This window comes from Oncorhynchus clarkii, chromosome 19 (assembly GCF_045791955.1).
Source record: "Oncorhynchus clarkii lewisi isolate Uvic-CL-2024 chromosome 19, UVic_Ocla_1.0, whole genome shotgun sequence".
Lineage (NCBI taxonomy): Eukaryota > Metazoa > Chordata > Actinopteri > Salmoniformes > Salmonidae > Oncorhynchus > Oncorhynchus clarkii.
Window position 1 is genome coordinate 332,501 of NC_092165.1, and position 17,946 is coordinate 350,446.

Consider the following 17,946-nt stretch of genomic DNA (forward strand, 5'->3'; position numbering starts at 1 on the left):
TGGTTAGTCTCCTTCAGTGTTATATCTATGGTTGGTCTCCTCCAGTGTTATATCTATGGTTGGTATCCTCCAGTGTTATATATATGGTTAGTCTCCTCCAGGGTTGGTCTCCTCCAGTGTTATATCTATGGTTAGTCTCCTCCAGTGTTATATCTATGGTTGGTCTCCTCCAGTGTTATATCTATGGTTGGGCTCCTCCAGTGTTATATCTATGATTGGTCTCCTCCAGTGTTGGTCTCCTCCAGTGTTATATCTATGGTTGGTCTCCTCCAGTGTTATATCTATGGTTGGTCTCCTCCAGTGTTGTTCTCATCCAGTGTTACATCTATGGTTGGTCTCCTCCAGTGTTATATCTATGGTTGGTCTTCTCCAATGTTATATCTATGGTTGGTCTCCTCCAGTGTTGGGCTCCTCCAGTATTGGTCTCCTCCAGTGTTATATCTGTGTTTGGTCTCTTCGAGTGTTGGCCTCCTCCAGTGTTGGTCTCCTCCAGTGTTGGTCTCCTCCAGTGTTATATCTATGGTTGGTCTCCTCCAGTGTTATATCTATGGTTGGTCTCCTCCAGTGTTAGTCTCCTCCAGTGTTATATCTATGGTTAGTCTCCTCCAGTGTTATATCTTTGGTTGGTCTCCTCCAGTGTTGGCCTCCTCCAGTGTTATATCTATGGTTGGTGACCTCCAGTGTTGGTCTCCTCCAGTGTTGGTCTCCTCCAGTGTTATATCTATGGTTGGTGACCTCCAGTGTTATATCTATGGTTGGTGACCTCCAGTGTTATATCTATGGTTGGTGACCTCCAGTGTTATATCTATGGTTAGTCTCCTCCAGTGTTGGTCTCCTCCAGTGTTATATCTATGGTTGGTCTCCTCCAGTGTTATATCTATGGTTGGTCTCCTCCTGTGTTATATCTATGGTTGGTGACCTCCAGTGTTATATCTATGGTTGTTCTCCTCCAGTGTTGGTCTCCTCCAGTGTTGGTCTCCTCCAGTGTTATATCTATGGTTGTCACCTCCAGTGTTATATCTATGGTTGTTCTCCTCCAGTATTGGTCTCCTCCAGTGTTATATCTATGGTTGGTCTCCTCCAGTGTTCTATCTATGGTTGGTCTCCTCGAGTGTTATATCTATGGTTGGGCTCCTCCAGTGTTATATCTATGTTTGGTCTCCTCCATTGTTATATCTGTGGTTGGTCTCCTCTAGAGTTATATCTATGGTTAGTCTCCTCCAGTGTTGGTCTCCTCCAGTGTTGGTCTCCTCCAGTGTTATATCTATGGTTGGTCTCCTCCAGTGTTGGTCTCCTCCAGTGTTATATATATGGTTGTTCTCCTCCAGTGTTGGTCTCTCCAGTATTATATCTATGGTTGGTCTCCTCCAGTGTTATATCTATGGTTGGTCTCCTCCAGTATTGGTCTCTTCCAGTGTTATATCTATGGTTGGTCAACTCCAGTGTTATATCTATGGTTGGTCTCCTCCAGTATTGGTCTCTTCCAGTGTTATATCTATGGTTGGTCAACTCCAGTGTTATATCTATGGTTGGTCTCCTCCAGTGTTATATCTATTGTTGGTCTCCTCCAGTGTTATATCTATGGTTGGTCTCCTCCAGTGTTATATCTATGGTTGGTCTCCTCCAGTGTTATAACTATGGTTGGCCTCCTCCAGTTTTATATCTATGGTTAGTCTCCTCCAGTGTTGGTCTCCTCCAGTGTTATATCTATGGTTGGTCTCCTCCAGTGTTATATCTATGGTTGGGCTCCTCCAGTGTTATATCTATGGTTGGTCTCCTCCAGTGTTATATCTATGGTTAGTCTCCTCCAGTGTTATATCTATGGTTGGTCTCCTCCAGTGTTATATCTATGGTTGGTCTCCTCCAGTGTTATATCTATGGTTGGTGACCTCCAGTGTTGGTCTCCTCCAGTGTTGGTCTCCAGTGTTGGTCTCCTCCAGTGTTATATCTATGGTTGGTGACTTCCAGTGTTATATCTATGGTTAGTCTTCTCCAGTGTTGGTCTCCTCCAGTGTTATATCTATGGTTGGTCTCCTCCAGTGTTATATCTATGGTTGGTCTCCTCCAGTGTTATATCTATGGTTTGTCTCCTCCAGTGTCGGTCTCCTCCAGTGTTGGTCTCCTCCAGTGTTGGTCTCCTCCAGTGTTATATCTATGGTTGGTCTCCTCCAGTGTTGGTCTCCTCCAGTGTTATATCTATGGGTGGTCTCCTCCAGTGTTGGTCTCCTCCAGTGTTATATCTATGGTTGGTCTCCTCCAGTGTTATATCTATGGTTGGTCTCCTTCAGTGTTGGTCTCCTCCAGTGTTGGTCTCCTCCAGTGTTGGTCTCCTCCAGTGTTATATATATGGTTGGTCTCCTCCAGTGTTATATCTATGGTTGGTCTCCTCCAGTGTTATATCTATGGTTGGTCTCCTCCAGTGTTGGTCTCCTCCAGTGTTATATCTATGGGTGGTCTCCTCCAGTGTTGGTCTCCTCCAGTGTTATATCTATGGTTGGTCTCCTCCAGTGTTATATCTATGGTTGGTCTCCTTCAGTGTTGGTCTCCTCCAGTGTTGGTCTCCTCCAGTGTTGGTCTCCTCCAGTGTTATATATATGGTTGGTCTCCTCCAGTGTTATATCTATGGTTGGTCTCCTCCAGTGTTATATCTATGGTTTTTCTCCTCCAGTGTTATATCTATGGTTGGTCTCCTCCAGTGTTGGTCTCCTCCAGTGTTATATCTATGGTTGGTCTCCTCCAGTGTTGGTCTCCTCCAGTGTTATATCTATGGTTGGTCTCCTCCAGTGTTATATCAATGGTTGGTCACCTCCAGTGTTAGTCTCCTCCAGTGTTATATCTATGGTTGGTCTCCTCCAGTGTTATATCTATGGTTGGTCTCCTCCAATGTTATATCTATGGTTGGTCTCCTCCAGTGTTATATCTATGGTTGGTCTCCTCCAGTGTTGGTCTCCTCCAGTGTTATATCTATGGTTGGTCTACTCCACTGTTATATCTATGGTTGGTCTCCTCCAGTGTTATATCTATGGTTGGTCTCCTCCAGTGTTGGTCTCCTCAAGTATTATATCTATGGTTGGTCTCCTCCAGTGTTGGTCTCCTCCAGTGTTGTTCTCCTCCAGTGTTAGTCTCCTCCAGTGTTATATCAATGGTTGGTCACCTCCAGTGTTAGTCTCCTCCAGTGTTACATCTATGGTTGATCTCCTTCAGTGTTATATCTATGGTTGGTCTCCTCCAGTGTTATATCTATGGTTGGTCTCCTCCAGTGTTATATCTATGGTTGTTCTCCTCCAGTGTTATATCTATGGTTAGTCTCCTCCAGTGTTATATCTATGGTTGGTCTCCTCCAGTGTTGGTCTCCTCAAGTATTATATCTATGGTTGGTCTCCTCCAGTGTTATTCTCCTCCAGTGTTGTTCTCCTCCAGTGTTAGTCTCCTCCAGTGTTATATCTGTGGTTGGTCTCCCCAGTGTTGGGTCTCCTCCAGTGTTATATCTATGGTTGGTCTCCTCCAGTGTTATATCTATGGTTGGTCTCCTCCAGTGTTATATCTATGGTTGGTCTCCTCCAGTGTTATATCTATGGTTGGTCTCCTCCAGTGTTTTATCTATGGTTGGTCTCCTCCAGTGTTAGTCTCCTACAGTGTTATATCTATGGTTGGTCTCCTCCAGTGTTATATCTATGGTTGGTCTCCTCCAGTGTTGGTCTCCTCCAGTGTTATATCTATGGTTGGTCTCCTCCAGTGTTCTATCTATGGTTGGTCTCCTCCAGTGTTATATCTATGGTTAGTCTCCTCCAGTGTTGGTCTCCTCCAGTGTTATATCTATGGTTGGTCCTCCACCAGTGTTATATCTATGGTTGATCTCCTCCAGTGTTATATCTATGTTTGGTCTCCTCCAGTGTTAGTCTCCTCCAGTGTTATATCTATGGTTGGTCTCCTCCAGTGTTAGTCTCCTCCAGTGTTTTGGTCTCCTCCAGTGTTATATCTATGGTTGGTCTCCTCCAGTGTTATATCTATGGTTGGTCTCCTCCAGTGTTGGACTCCTCCAGTGTTATATCTATGGTTGATCTCCTCCAGTGTTACATCTATGGTTGGTCTCCTCCAGTGTTGGTCTCCTCCAGTGTTGGTCTCCAGTGTTGTTCTCCTCCAGTGTTATATCTATGGTTGGTCTCCTCCGGTGTTGTGCTCCTCCAGTATTGGTCTCCTCCAGTGTTATATCTGTGTTGGTCTCCTCCAGTGTTGGCCTCCTCCAGTGTTGGTCTCCTCCAGTGTTAGTCTCCTCCAGTGTTATATCTGTGGTTGGTCTCCCCAGTGTTGGGTCTCCTCCAGTGTTATATCTATGGTTGGTCTCCTCCAGTGTTATATCTATGGTTGGTCTCCTCCAGTGTTATATCTATGGTTGTTCTCCTCCAGTGTTATATCTATGGTTGGTCTCCTCCAGTGTTTTATCTATGGTTGGTCTCCTCCAGTGTTAGTCTCCTACAGTGTTATATCTATGGTTGGTCTCCTCCAGTGTTATATCTATGGTTGGTCTCCTCCAGTGTTGGTCTCCTCCAGTGTTATATCTATGGTTGGTCTCCTCCAGTGTTCTATCTATGGTTGGTCTCCTCCAGTGTTATATCTATGGTTAGTCTCCTCCAGTGTTGGTCTCCTCCAGTGTTATATCTATGGTTGGTCCTCCACCAGTGTTATATCTATGGTTGATCTCCTCCAGTGTTATATCTATGTTTGGTCTCCTCCAGTGTTAGTCTCCTCCAGTGTTATATCTATGGTTGGTCTCCTCCAGTGTTGGTCTCCTCCAGTGTTTTGGTCTCCTCCAGGTTTATATCTATGGTTGGTCTCCTCCAGTGTTATATCTATGGTTGGTCTCCTCCAGTGTTGGACTCCTCCAGTGTTATATCTATGGTTGATCTCCTCCAGTGTTACATCTATGGTTGGTCTCCTCCAGTGTTGGTCTCCTCCAGTGTTGGTCTCCTCCAGTGTTGTTCTCCTCCAGTGTTATATCTATGGTTGGTCTCCTCCGGTGTTGTGCTCCTCCAGTATTGGTCTCCTCCAGTGTTATATCTGTGTTGGTCTCCTCCAGTGTTGGCCTCCTCCAGTGTTGGTCTCCTCCAGTGTTAGTCTCCTCCAGTGTTATATCTATGGTTATTCTCCCCCAGTGTTGGTTCTCCTCCAGTGTTATATCTATGGTTGGTCTCCTCCAGTGTTGGTCTCCTCCAGTGTTATATCTATGGTTGGTCTACTCCAGTGTTATATCTATGGTTGGTCTCCTCCAGTGTTGTATCTATGGTTGGTCTCCTCCAGTGTTATATAAATGGTTGGTCTCCTCCAGTGTTGGTCTCCTCCAGTGTTTTATCTATGGTTGGTCTCCTCCAGTGTTTTATCTATGGTTGGTCTCCTCCAGTGTTGGTCTCCTCCAGTGTTGGTCTCCTCCAGTGTTAAATCTATGGTTGGTCTCCTCCAGTGTTATATCTATGGTTGGTCTCCTCCAGTGTTGGTCTCCTCCAGTGTTATATCTATGGTTGGTCTCCTCCAGTGTTATATCAATGGTTGGTCACCTCCAGTGTTAGTCTCCTCCAGTGTTACATCTATGGTTGATCTCCTCCAGTGTTGGTCTCCTCCAGTGTTATATCTATGGTTGGTCTACTCCACTGTTATATCTATGGTTGGTCTCCTCCCGTGTTATATCTATGGTTGGTCTCCTCCAGTGTTGGTCTCCTCCAGTGTTATATCTATGGTTGGTCTACTCCACTGTTATATCTATGGTTGGTCTCCTCCAGTGTTATATCTATGGTTGGTCTCCTCCAGTGTTGGTCTCCTCAAGTATTATATCTATGGTTGGTCTCCTCCAGTGTTGGTCTCCTCCAGTGTTGTTCTCCTCCAGTGTTAGTCTCCTCCAGTGTTATATCAATGGTTGGTCACCTCCAGTGTTGTCTCCTCCAGTGTTGGTCTCCTCCAGTGTTGTTCTCCTCCAGTGTTATATCTATGGTTGGTCTCCTCCGGTGTTGTGCTCCTCCAGTATTGGTCTCCTCCAGTGTTATATCTGTGTTGGTCTCCTCCAGTATTGGCCTCCTCCAGTGTTGGTCTCCTCCAGTGTTAGTCTCCTCCAGTGTTTTGGTCTCCTCCAGTGTTATATCTATGGTTGGTCTCCTCCAGTGTTATATCTATGGTTGGTCTCCTCCAGTGTTGGACTCCTCCAGTGTTATAACTATGGTTGATCTCCTCCAGTGTTACATCTATGGTTGGGCTCCTCCAGTGTTGGTCTCCTCCAGTGTTGGTCTCCTCCAGTGTTGTTCTCCTCCAGTGTTATATCTATGGTTGGTCTCCTCCGGTGTTGTGCTCCTCCAGTATTGGTCTCCTCCAGTGTTATATCTGTGTTGGTCTCCTCCAGTGTTGGCCTCCTCCAGTGTTGGTCTCCTCCAGTGTTAGTCTCCTCCAGTGTTATATCTATGGTTATTCTCCCCCAGTGTTGGTTCTCCTCCAGTGTTATATCTATGGTTGGTCTCCTCCAGTGTTGGTCTCCTCCAGTGTTATATCTATGGTTGGTCTACTCCAGTGTTATATCTATGGTTGGTCTCCTCCAGTGTTGTATCTATGGTTGGTCTCCTCCAGTGTTATATAAATGGTTGGTCTCCTCCAGTGTTGGTCTCCTCCAGTGTTTTATCTATGGTTGGTCTCCTCCAGTGTTTTATCTATGGTTGGTCTCCTCCAGTGTTGGTCTCCTCCAGTGTTGGTCTCCTCCAGTGTTAAATCTATGGTTGGTCTCCTCCAGTGTTATATCTATGGTTAGTCTCCTCCAGTGTTATATCTATGGTTGGTCTCCTCCAGTGTTATATATATGGTTGGTCTCCTCCAGTGTTGGTCTCCTCCAGTGCTGGTCTCCTCCAGTGTTATATCTATGGTTGGTCTCCTCCAGTGTTGGTCTCCTCCAGTGCTGGTCTGCTCCAGTGTTAAATCTATGGTTGGTCTCCTCCAGTGTTATATCTATGGTTGGTCTCCTCCAGTGTTGTATCTATGGTTGGTCTCCTCCAGTGTTATATAAATGGTTGGTCTCCTCCAGTGTTGGTCTCCTCCAGTGTTTTATCTATGGTTGGTCTCCTCCAGTGTTTTATCTATGGTTGGTCTCCTCCAGTGTTGGTCTCCTCCAGTGTTGGTCTCCTCCAGTGTTAAATCTATGGTTGGTCTCCTCCAGTGTTATATCTATGGTTAGTCTCCTCCAGTGTTATATCTATGGTTGGTCTCCTCCAGTGTTATATCTATGGTTGGTCTCCTCCAGTGTTGGTCTCCTCCAGTGCTGGTCTCCTCCAGTGTTATATCTATGGTTGGTCTCCTCCAGTGTTGGTCTCCTCCAGTGCTGGTCTGCTCCAGTGTTAAATCTATGGTTGGTCTCCTCCAGTGTTATATCTATGGTTGGTCTCCTCCAGTGTTATATCTAATGTTGGTCTCCTCCAGTGTTATATCTATGGTTGGTCTCCTCCAGTGTTGGTCTCCTCCAGTGTTATATCTATGGTTGGTCTCCTCCAGTGTTATATCAATGGTTGGTCACCTCCAGTGTTATATCTATGGTTGGTCTCCTCCAGTGTTATATATATGGTTGGTCTCCTCCAGTGTTGGTCTCCTCCAGTGTTATATCTATGGTTAGTCTCATTCAGTGTTATATCTATGGTTGGTCTCCTCCAGTGTTATATCTATGGTTGGTCTCCTCCAGTGTTATATATATGGTTGGTCTCCTCCAGTGTTGGTCTCCTCCAGTGTTATATCTATGGTTGGTCTCCTCCAGTGTTGGTCTCCTCAAATGTTATATCTATGGTTAGTTTCCTCAAGTGTTATATCTATGGTTTGGCTCCTCCAGTGTTGGTCTCCTCCAGTGTTAGTCTCCTCCAGTGTTATATCTATGGTTGGTCTCCTCCAGTGTTATATCTATGGTTAGTCTCCTCCAGTGTTATATCTATGGTTGGTGTCCTCCAGTGTTGGTCTCCTCAAGTGTTATATCTATGGTTGGTCTCCTCCAGTGTTGGTGTCCTCCAGTGTTATATCTATGGTTAGTCTCCTCCAGTGTTCTATCTATGGTTGGTCTCCTCCAGTGTTATATCTATGGTTGGTCTCCTCCAGTTTTGGTCTCCTCCAGTGTTATATCTATGGTTAGTCCTCCACCAGTGTTATATCTATGGTTGATCTCCTCCAGTGTTATATCTATGTTTGGTCTCCTCCAGTGTTAGTCTCCTCCAGTGTTATATCTATGGTTGGTCTCCTCCAGTGTTGGTCTCCTCCAGTGTTGGTCTCCTCCAGTGTTATATCTATGGTTGGTCTCCTCCAGTGTTATATCTATGGTTAGTCTCCTCCAGTGCTAGTCTCCTCCAGTGTTGGACTCCTCCAGTGTTATATCTATGGTTGATCTCCTCCAGTGTTATATCTATGGTTGGTCTCCTCCAGTGTTATATCTATGGTTGGTCTCCTCCAGTGTTATATCTATGGTTGGTCTCCTCCAGTGTTGGTCTCCTCCAGTGTTATATCTATGGTTGGTCTCCTCCAGTGTTGGTCTCCTCCAGTGTTATATCTATGGTTGGTTCTCCTCCAGTGTTATATCAATGGTTGGTCACCTCCAGTGTTATATCTATGGTTGGTCTGCTCCAGTGTTATATATATGGTTGGTCTCCTCCAGTGTTGGTCTCCTCCAGTGTTATATCTATGGTTAGTCTCATTCAGTGTTATATCTATGGTTGGTCTCCTCCAGTGTTATATATATGGTTGGTCTCCTCCAGTGTTGGTCTCCTCCAGTGTTATATCTATGGTTAGTCTCATTCAGTGTTATATCTATAGTTGGTCTCCTCCAGCGTTATATCTATGGTTGGTCTCCTCCAGTGTTATATATATGGTTGGTCTCCTCCAGTGTTGGTCTCCTCCAGTGTTATATCTATGGTTGGTCTCCTCCAGTGTTGGTCTCCTCAAGTGTTATATCTATGGTTAGTCTCCTCAAGTGTTATATCTATGGTTGGTCTCCTCCAGTGTTGGTCTCCTCCAGTGTTAGTCTCCTCCATTGTTATATCTATGGTTGGTCTCCTCCAGTGTTATATCTATGGTTGGTCTCCTCCAGTGTTGGTCTCCTCAAGTGTTATATCTATGGTTGGTCTCCTCCAGTGTTGGTCTCCTCCAGTGTTATATCTATGGTTAGTCTCCTCCAGTGTTCTATCTATGGTTGGTCTCCTCCAGTGTTATATCTATGGTTGGTCTCCTCCAGTGTTGGTCTCCTCCAGTGTTATATCTATGGTTGGTCCTCCACCAGTGTTATATCTATGGTTGATCTCCTCCAGTGTTATATCTATGGTTGGTCTCCTCCAGTGTTGGTCTCCTCCAGTGTTATATCTATGGTTGGTCTCCTCCAGTGTTATATCTATGGTTAGTCTCCTCCAGTGTTAGTCTCCTCCAGTGTTGGACTCCTCCAGTGTTATATCTATGGTTGATCTCCTCCAGTGTTATATCTATGGTTGGTCTCCTCCAGTGTTTGTCTCCTCCAGTGTTGGTCTCCTCCAGTGTTGTTCTCCTCCAGTGTTATATCTATGGTTGGTCTCCTCCAGTGTTGGGTTCCTCCAGTATTGGTCTCCTCCAGTGTTATATCTGTGTTTGGTCTCCTCCAGTGTTGGCCTCCTCCAGTGTTGGTCTCCTCCAGTGTTAGTCTCCTCCAGTGTTATATCTATGGTTATTCTCCCCCAGTGTTGGTCTCCTCCAGTGTTATATCTATGGTTGGTCTCCTCCAGTGTTGGTCTCCTCCAGTGTTATATCTATGGTTGGTCTCCTCCAGTGTTGGTCTCCTCCAGTGTTATATCTATGGTTAGTCTCATTCAGTGTTATATCTATGGTTGGTCTCCTCCAGTGTTAAATCTATGGTTGGTCTCCTCCAGTGTTATATCTATGGTTGGTCTCCTCCAGTGTTATATCTATGGTTGGTCTCCTCCAGTGTTGTATCTATGGTTGGTCTCCTCCAGTGTTATATAAATGGTTGGTCTCCTCCAGTGTTGGTCTCCTCCAGTGTTTTATCTATGGTTGGTCTCCTCCAGTGTTTTATCTATGGTTGGTCTCCTCCAGTGTTGGTCTCCTCCAGTGTTGGTCTCCTCCAGTGTTAAATCTATGGTTGGTCTCCTCCAGTGTTATATCTATGGTTAGTCTCCTCCAGTGTTATATCTATGGTTGGTCTCCTCCAGTGTTATATCTATGGTTGGTCTCCTCCAGTGTTGGTCTCCTCCAGTGCTGGTCTCCTCCAGTGTTATATCTATGGTTGGTCTCCTCCAGTGTTGGTCTCCTCCAGTGCTGGTCTGCTCCAGTGTTAAATCTATGGTTGGTCTCCTCCAGTGTTATATCTATGGTTGGTCTCCTCCAGTGTTATATCAATGGTTGGTCTCCTCCAGTGTTATATCTATGGTTGGTCTCCTCCAGTGTTATATATATGGTTGGTCTCCTCCAGTGTTGGTCTCCTCCAGTGTTATATCTATGGTTAGTCTCATTCAGTGTTATATCTATGGTTGGTCTCCTCCAGTGTTATATCTATGGTTGGTCTCCTCCAGTGTTATATATATGGTTGGTCTCCTCCAGTGTTGGTCTCCTCCAGTGTTATATCTATGGTTGGTCTCCTCCAGTGTTGGTCTCCTCAAATGTTATATCTATGGTTAGTCTCCTCAAGTGTTATATCTATGGTTTGGCTCCTCCAGTGTTGGTCTCCTCCAGTGTTAGTCTCCTCCAGTGTTATATCTATGGTTGGTCTCCTCCAGTGTTATATCTATGGTTAGTCTCCTCCAGTGTTATATCTATGGTTGGTCTCCTCCAGTGTTGGTCTCCTCAAGTGTTATATCTATGGTTGGTCTCCTCCAGTGTTGGTCTCCTCCAGTGTTTGTCTCCTCCAGTCTTAGTCTCCTCCAGTGTTATATCTATGGTTGGTCTCCTCCAGTGTTGGTCTCCTCAAGTGTTATATCTATGGTTGGTCTCCTCCAGTGTTGGTGTCCTCCAGTGTTATATCTATGGTTAGTCTCCTCCAGTGTTCTATCTATGGTTGGTCTCCTCCAGTGTTATATCTATGGTTGGTCTCCTCCAGTTTTGGTCTCCTCCAGTGTTATATCTATGGTTAGTCCTCCACCAGTGTTATATCTATGGTTGATCTCCTCCAGTGTTATATCTATGTTTGGTCTCCTCCAGTGTTAGTCTCCTCCAGTGTTATATCTATGGTTGGTCTCCTCCAGTGTTGGTCTCCTCCAGTGTTGGTCTCCTCCAGTGTTATATCTATGGTTGGTCTCCTCCAGTGTTATATCTATGGTTAGTCTCCTCCAGTGTTAGTCTCCTCCAGTGTTGGACTCCTCCAGTGTTATATCTATGGTTGATCTCCTCCAGTGTTATATCTATGGTTGGTCTCCTCCAGTGTTATATCTATGGTTGGTCTCCTCCAGTGTTATATCTATGGTTGGTCTCCTCCAGTGTTGGTCTCCTCCAGTGTTATATCTATGGTTGGTCTCCTCCAGTGTTGGTCTCCTCCAGTGTTATATCTATGGTTGGTTCTCCTCCAGTGTTATATCAATGGTTGGTCACCTCCAGTGTTATATCTATGGTTGGTCTGCTCCAGTGTTATATATATGGTTGGTCTCCTCCAGTGTTGGTCTCCTCCAGTGTTATATCTATGGTTAGTCTCATTCAGTGTTATATCTATGGTTGGTCTCCTCCAGTGTTATATATATGGTTGGTCTCCTCCAGTGTTGGTCTCCTCCAGTGTTATATCTATGGTTAGTCTCATTCAGTGTTATATCTATAGTTGGTCTCCTCCAGCGTTATATCTATGGTTGGTCTCCTCCAGTGTTATATATATGGTTGGTCTCCTCCAGTGTTGGTCTCCTCCAGTGTTATATCTATGGTTGGTCTCCTCCAGTGTTGGTCTCCTCAAGTGTTATATCTATGGTTAGTCTCCTCAAGTGTTATATCTATGGTTGGTCTCCTCCAGTGTTGGTCTCCTCCAGTGTTAGTCTCCTCCATTGTTATATCTATGGTTGGTCTCCTCCAGTGTTATATCTATGGTTGGTCTCCTCCAGTGTTGGTCTCCTCAAGTGTTATATCTATGGTTGGTCTCCTCCAGTGTTGGTCTCCTCCAGTGTTATATCTATGGTTAGTCTCCTCCAGTGTTCTATCTATGGTTGGTCTCCTCCAGTGTTATATCTATGGTTGGTCTCCTCCAGTGTTGGTCTCCTCCAGTGTTATATCTATGGTTGGTCCTCCACCAGTGTTATATCTATGGTTGATCTCCTCCAGTGTTATATCTATGGTTGGCCTCCTCCAGTGTTGGTCTCCTCCAGTGTTGGTCTCCTCCAGTGTTATATCTATGGTTGGTCTCCTCCAGTGTTATATCTATGGTTTTGTCTCCTCCAGTGTTAGTCTCCTCCAGTGTTGGACTCCTCCAGTGTTATATCTATGGTTGATCTCCTCCAGTGTTATATCTATGGTTGGTCTCCTCCAGTGTTTGTCTCCTCCAGTGTTGGTCTCCTCCAGTGTTGTTCTCCTCCAGTGTTATATCTATGGTTGGTCTCCTCCAGTGTTGGGTTCCTCCAGTATTGGTCTCCTCCAGTGTTATATCTGTGTTTGGTCTCCTCCAGTGTTGGCCTCCTCCAGTGTTGGTCTCCTCCAGTGTTAGTCTCCTCCAGTGTTATATCTATGGTTATTCTCCCCCAGTGTTGGTCTCCTCCAGTGTTATATCTATGGTTGGTCTCCTCCAGTGTTGGTCTCCTCCAGTGTTATATCTATGGTTGGTCTCCTCCAGTGTTGGTCTCCTCCAGTGTTATATCTATGGTTAGTCTCATTCAGTGTTATATCTATGGTTGGTCTCCTCCAGTGTTATATCTATGGTTGGTCTCCTCCAGTGTTATATCAATGGTTGGTCTCCTCCAGTGTTGGTCTCCTCCAGTGTTTTACCTATGGTTGGTCTCCTCCAGTGTTTTATCTATGGTTGGTCTCCTCCAGTGTTGGTCTCCTCCAGTTTTGGTCTCCTCCATTGTTAAATCTATGGTTGGTCTCCTCCAGTGTTATATCTATGGTTAGTCTCCTCCAGTGTTATATCTATGGTTGGTCTCCTCCAGTGTTGGTCTCCTCCAGTGCTGGTCTCCTCCAGTGTTATATCTATGGTTGGTCTCCTCCAGTGTTGGTCTGCTCCAGTGTTAAATCTATGGTTGGTCTCCTCCAGTGTTATATCTATGGTTGGTCTCCTCCAGTGTTATATCTATGGTTGGTCTCCTCCAGTTTTATATCTATGGTTGGTCTCCTCCAGTGTTGGTCTCCTCCAGTGTTATATCTATGGTTGGTCTCCTCCAGTGTTGGTCTCCTCCAGTGTTATATCTATGGTTGGTCTCCTCCAGTGTTATATCTATGGTTGGTCTCCTCCAGTGTTGGTCTCCTCCAGTGTTATATCTATGGTTGGTCTCCTCCAGTGTTGGTCTCCTCCAGTGTTATATCTATGGTTGGTCTCCTCCAGTGTTATATATATGGTTGGTCTCCTCCAGTGTTACATCTATGGTTGATCTCCTCCAGTGTTATATCTATGGTTGGTCTCCTCCAATGTTATATCTATGGTTGGTCTCCTCCAGTGTTATATCTATGGTTGGTCTCCTCCAGTGTTATATCTATGGTTGGTCTCCTCCAGTGTTGGTCTCCTCCAGTGTTATATCTATGGTTGGTCTCCTCCAGTGTTGGTCTCCTCCAGTGTTATATCTATGGTTGGTTCTCCTCCAGTGTTATATCAATGGTTGGTCACCTCCAGTGTTATATCTATGGTTGGTCTGCTCCAGTGTTATATATATGCTTGGTCTCCTCCCTTGTTGGTCTCCTCCAGTGTTATATCTATGGTTAGTCTCATTCAGTGTTATATCTATGGTTGGTCTCCTCCAGTGTTATATATATGGTTGGTCTCCTCCAGTGTTGGTCTCCTCCAGTGTTATATCTATGGTTAGTCTCATTCAGTGTTATATCTATAGTTGGTCTCCTCCAGCGTTATATCTATGGTTGGTCTCCTCCAGTGTTATATATATGGTTGGTCTCCTCCAGTGTTGGTCTCCTCCAGTGTTATATCTATGGTTGGTCTCCTCCAGTGTTGGTCTCCTCAAGTGTTATATCTATGGTTAGTCTCCTCAAGTGTTCTATCTATGGTTGGTCTCCTCCAGTGTTATATCTATGGTTGGTCTCCTCCAGTGTTGGTCTCCTCAAGTGTTATATCTATGGTTAGTCTCCTCAAGTGTTCTATCTATGGTTGGTCTCCTCCAGTGTTATATCTATGGTTGGTCTCCTCCAGTGTTGGTCTCCTCCAGTGTTAGTCTCCTCCATTGTTATATCTATGGTTGGTCTCCTCCAGTGTTATATCTATGGTTGGTCTCCTCCAGTGTTGGTCTCCTCAAGTGTTATATCTATGGTTGGTCTCCTCCAGTGTTGGTCTCCTCCAGTGTTATATCTATGGTTAGTCTCCTCCAGTGTTCTATCTATGGTTGGTCTCCTCCAGTGTTATATCTATGGTTGGTCTCCTCCAGTGTTGGTCTCCTCCAGTGTTATATCTATGGTTGGTCCTCCACCAGTGTTATATCTATGGTTGATCTCCTCCAGTGTTATATCTATGGTTGGTCTCCTCCAGTGTTGGTCTCCTCCAGTGTTGGTCTCCTCCAGTGTTATATCTATGGTTAGTCTCCTCCAGTGTTAGTCTCCTCCAGTGTTGGACTCCTCCAGTGTTATATCTATGGTTGATCTCCTCCAGTGTTATATCTATGGTTGGTCTCCTCCAGTGTTTGTCTCCTCCAGTGTTGGTCTCCTCCAGTGTTGTTCTCCTCCAGTGTTATATCTATGGTTGGTCTCCTCCAGTGTTGGGTTCCTCCAGTATTGGTCTCCTCCAGTGTTATATCTGTGTTTGGTCTCCTCCAGTGTTGGCCTCCTCCAGTGTTGGTCTCCTCCAGTGTTAGTCTCCTCCAGTGTTATATCTATGGTTATTCTCCCCCAGTGTTGGTCTCCTCCAGTGTTATATCTATGGTTGGTCTCCTCCAGTGTTGGTCTCCTCCAGTGTTATATCTATGGTTGGTCTCCTCCAGTGTTGGTCTCCTCCAGTGTTATATCTATGGTTAGTCTCATTCAGTGTTATATCTATGGTTGGTCTCCTCCAGTGTTATATCTATGGTTGGTCTCCTCCAGTGTTATATCAATGGTTGGTCTCCTCCAGTGTTGGTCTCCTCCAGTGTTTTACCTATGGTTGGTCTCCTCCAGTGTTTTATCTATGGTTGGTCTCCTCCAGTGTTGGTCTCCTCCAGTTTTGGTCTCCTCCATTGTTAAATCTATGGTTGGTCTCCTCCAGTGTTATATCTATGGTTAGTCTCCTCCAGTGTTATATCTATGGTTGGTCTCCTCCAGTGTTGGTCTCCTCCAGTGCTGGTCTCCTCCAGTGTTATATCTATGGTTGGTCTCCTCCAGTGTTGGTCTGCTCCAGTGTTAAATCTATGGTTGGTCTCCTCCAGTGTTATATCTATGGTTGGTCTCCTCCAGTTTTATATCTATGGTTGGTCTCCTCCAGTGTTGGTCTCCTCCAGTGTTATATCTATGGTTGGTCTCCTCCAGTGTTGGTCTCCTCCAGTGTTATATCTATGGTTGGTCTCCTCCAGTGTTATATCTATGGTTGGTCTCCTCCAGTGTTGGTCTCCTCCAGTGTTATATCTATGGTTGGTCTCCTCCAGTGTCGGTCTCCTCCAGTGTTATATCTATGGTTGGTCTCCTCCAGTGTTATATATATGGTTGGTCTCCTCCAGTGTTACATCTATGGTTGATCTCCTCCAGTGTTATATCTATGGTTGGTCTCCTCCAATGTTATATCTATGGTTGGTCTCCTCCAGTGTTATATCTATGGTTGGTCTCCTCCAGTGTTGGTCTCCTCCAGTGTTATATCTATGGTTGGTCTACTCCAGTGTTATATCTATGGTTGTTCTCCTCCAGTGTTATATCTATGGTTGGTCTCCTCCAGTGTTTTATCTATGGTTGGTCTCCTCCAGTGTTAGTCTCATACAGTGTTATATCTATGGTTGGTCTCCTCCAGTGTTATATCTATGGTTGGTCTCCTCCAGTGTTGGTCTCCTCCAGTGTTATATCTATGGTTGGTCTCCTCCAGTGTTCTATCTATGGTTGGTCTCCTCCAGTGTTATATCTATGGTTAGTCTCCTCCAGTGTTGGTCTCCTCCAGTGTTATATCTATGGTTGGTCCTCCACCAGTGTTATATCTATGGTTGATCTCCTCCAGTGTTATATCTATGTTTGGTCTCCTCCAGTGTTAGTCTCCTCCAGTGTTATATCTATGGTTGGTCTCCTCCAGTGTTGGTCTCCTCCAGTGTTTTGGTCTCCTCCAGTGTTATATCTATGGTTGGTCTCCTCCAGTGTTATATCTATGGTTGGTCTCCTCCAGTGTTGGACTCCTCCAGTGTTATATCTATGGTTGATCTCCTCCAGTGTTACATCTATGGTTGGTCTCCTCCAGTGTTGGTCTCCTCCAGTGTTGGCCTCCTCCAGTGTTGGTCTCCTCCAGTGTTAGTCTCCTCCAGTGTTATATCTATGGTTATTCTCCCCCAGTGTTGGTTCTCCTCCAGTGTTATATCTATGGTTGGTCTCCTCCAGTGTTGGTCTCCTCCAGTGTTATATCTATGGTTGGTCTACTCCAGTGTTATATCTATGGTTGGTCTCCTCCAGTGTTGTATCTATGGTTGGTCTCCTCCAGTGTTATATAAATGGTTGGTCTCCTCCAGTGTTGGTCTCCTCCAGTGTTTTATCTATGGTTGGTCTCCTCCAGTGTTTTATCTATGGTTGGTCTCCTCCAGTGTTGGTCTCCTCCAGTGTTGGTCTCCTCCAGTGTTAAATCTATGGTTGGTCTCCTCCAGTGTTATATCTATGGTTGGTCTCCTCCAGTGTTGGTCTCCTCCAGTGTTATATCTATGGTTGGTCTCCTCCAGTGTTATATCAATGGTTGGTCTCCTCCAGTGTTAGTCTCCTCCAGTGTTACATCTATGGTTGATCTCCTCCAGTGTTGGTCTCCTCCAGTGTTATATCTATGGTTGGTCTACTCCACTGTTATATCTATGGTTGGTCTCCTCCAGTGTTATATCTATGGTTGGTCTCCTCCAGTGTTGGTCTCCTCCAGTGTTATATCTATGGTTGGTCTACTCCACTGTTATATCTATGGTTGGTCTCCTCCAGTGTTATATCTATGGTTGGTCTCCTCCAGTGTTGGTCTCCTCAAGTATTATATCTATGGTTGGTCTCCTCCAGTGTTGGTCTCCTCCAGTGTTGTTCTCCTCCAGTGTTAGTCTCCTCCAGTGTTATATATATGGTTGGTCTCCTCCAGTGTTATATCTATGGTTGGTCTCCTCCAGTGTTATATCTATGGTTGTTCTCCTCCAGTGTTATATCTATGGTTAGTCTCCTCCAGTGTTATATCTATGGTTGGTCTCCTCCAGTGTTGGTCTCCTCAAGTATTATATCGATGGTTGGTCTCCTCCAGTGTTATTCTCCTCCAGTGTTGTTCTCCTCCAGTGTTAGTCTCCTCCAGTGTTATATCTGTGGTTGGTCTCCCCAGTGTTGGGTCTCCTCCAGTGTTATATCTATGTTTGGTCTCCTCCAGTGTTATATCTATGGTTGGTCTCCTCCAGTGTTATATCTATGGTTGTTCTCCTCCAGTGTTATGTCTATGGTTGGTCTCCTCCAGTGTTTTATCTATGGTTGGTCTCCTCCAGTGTTCTATCTATGGTTGGTCTCCTCCAGTGTTGGTCTCCTCCAGTGTTATATCTATGGTTGGTCTCCTCCAGTGTTATATCTATGGTTGGTCTCCTCCAGTGTTCTATCTATGGTTGGTCTCCTCCAGTGTTGGTCTCCTACAGTGTTATATCTATGGTTGGTCTCCTCCAGTGTTATATCTATGGT

General features: G+C 45.2%; 1 protein-coding gene across 1 annotated transcript in view; it reads left to right on the forward strand.

Annotated features, from left to right (window-relative positions):
• Positions 1-17,946, forward strand: part of LOC139374559 (2-hydroxyacylsphingosine 1-beta-galactosyltransferase-like) — an 84,471-nt gene that overhangs the window by 18,542 nt on the left and 47,983 nt on the right. The window lies entirely within an intron of this gene.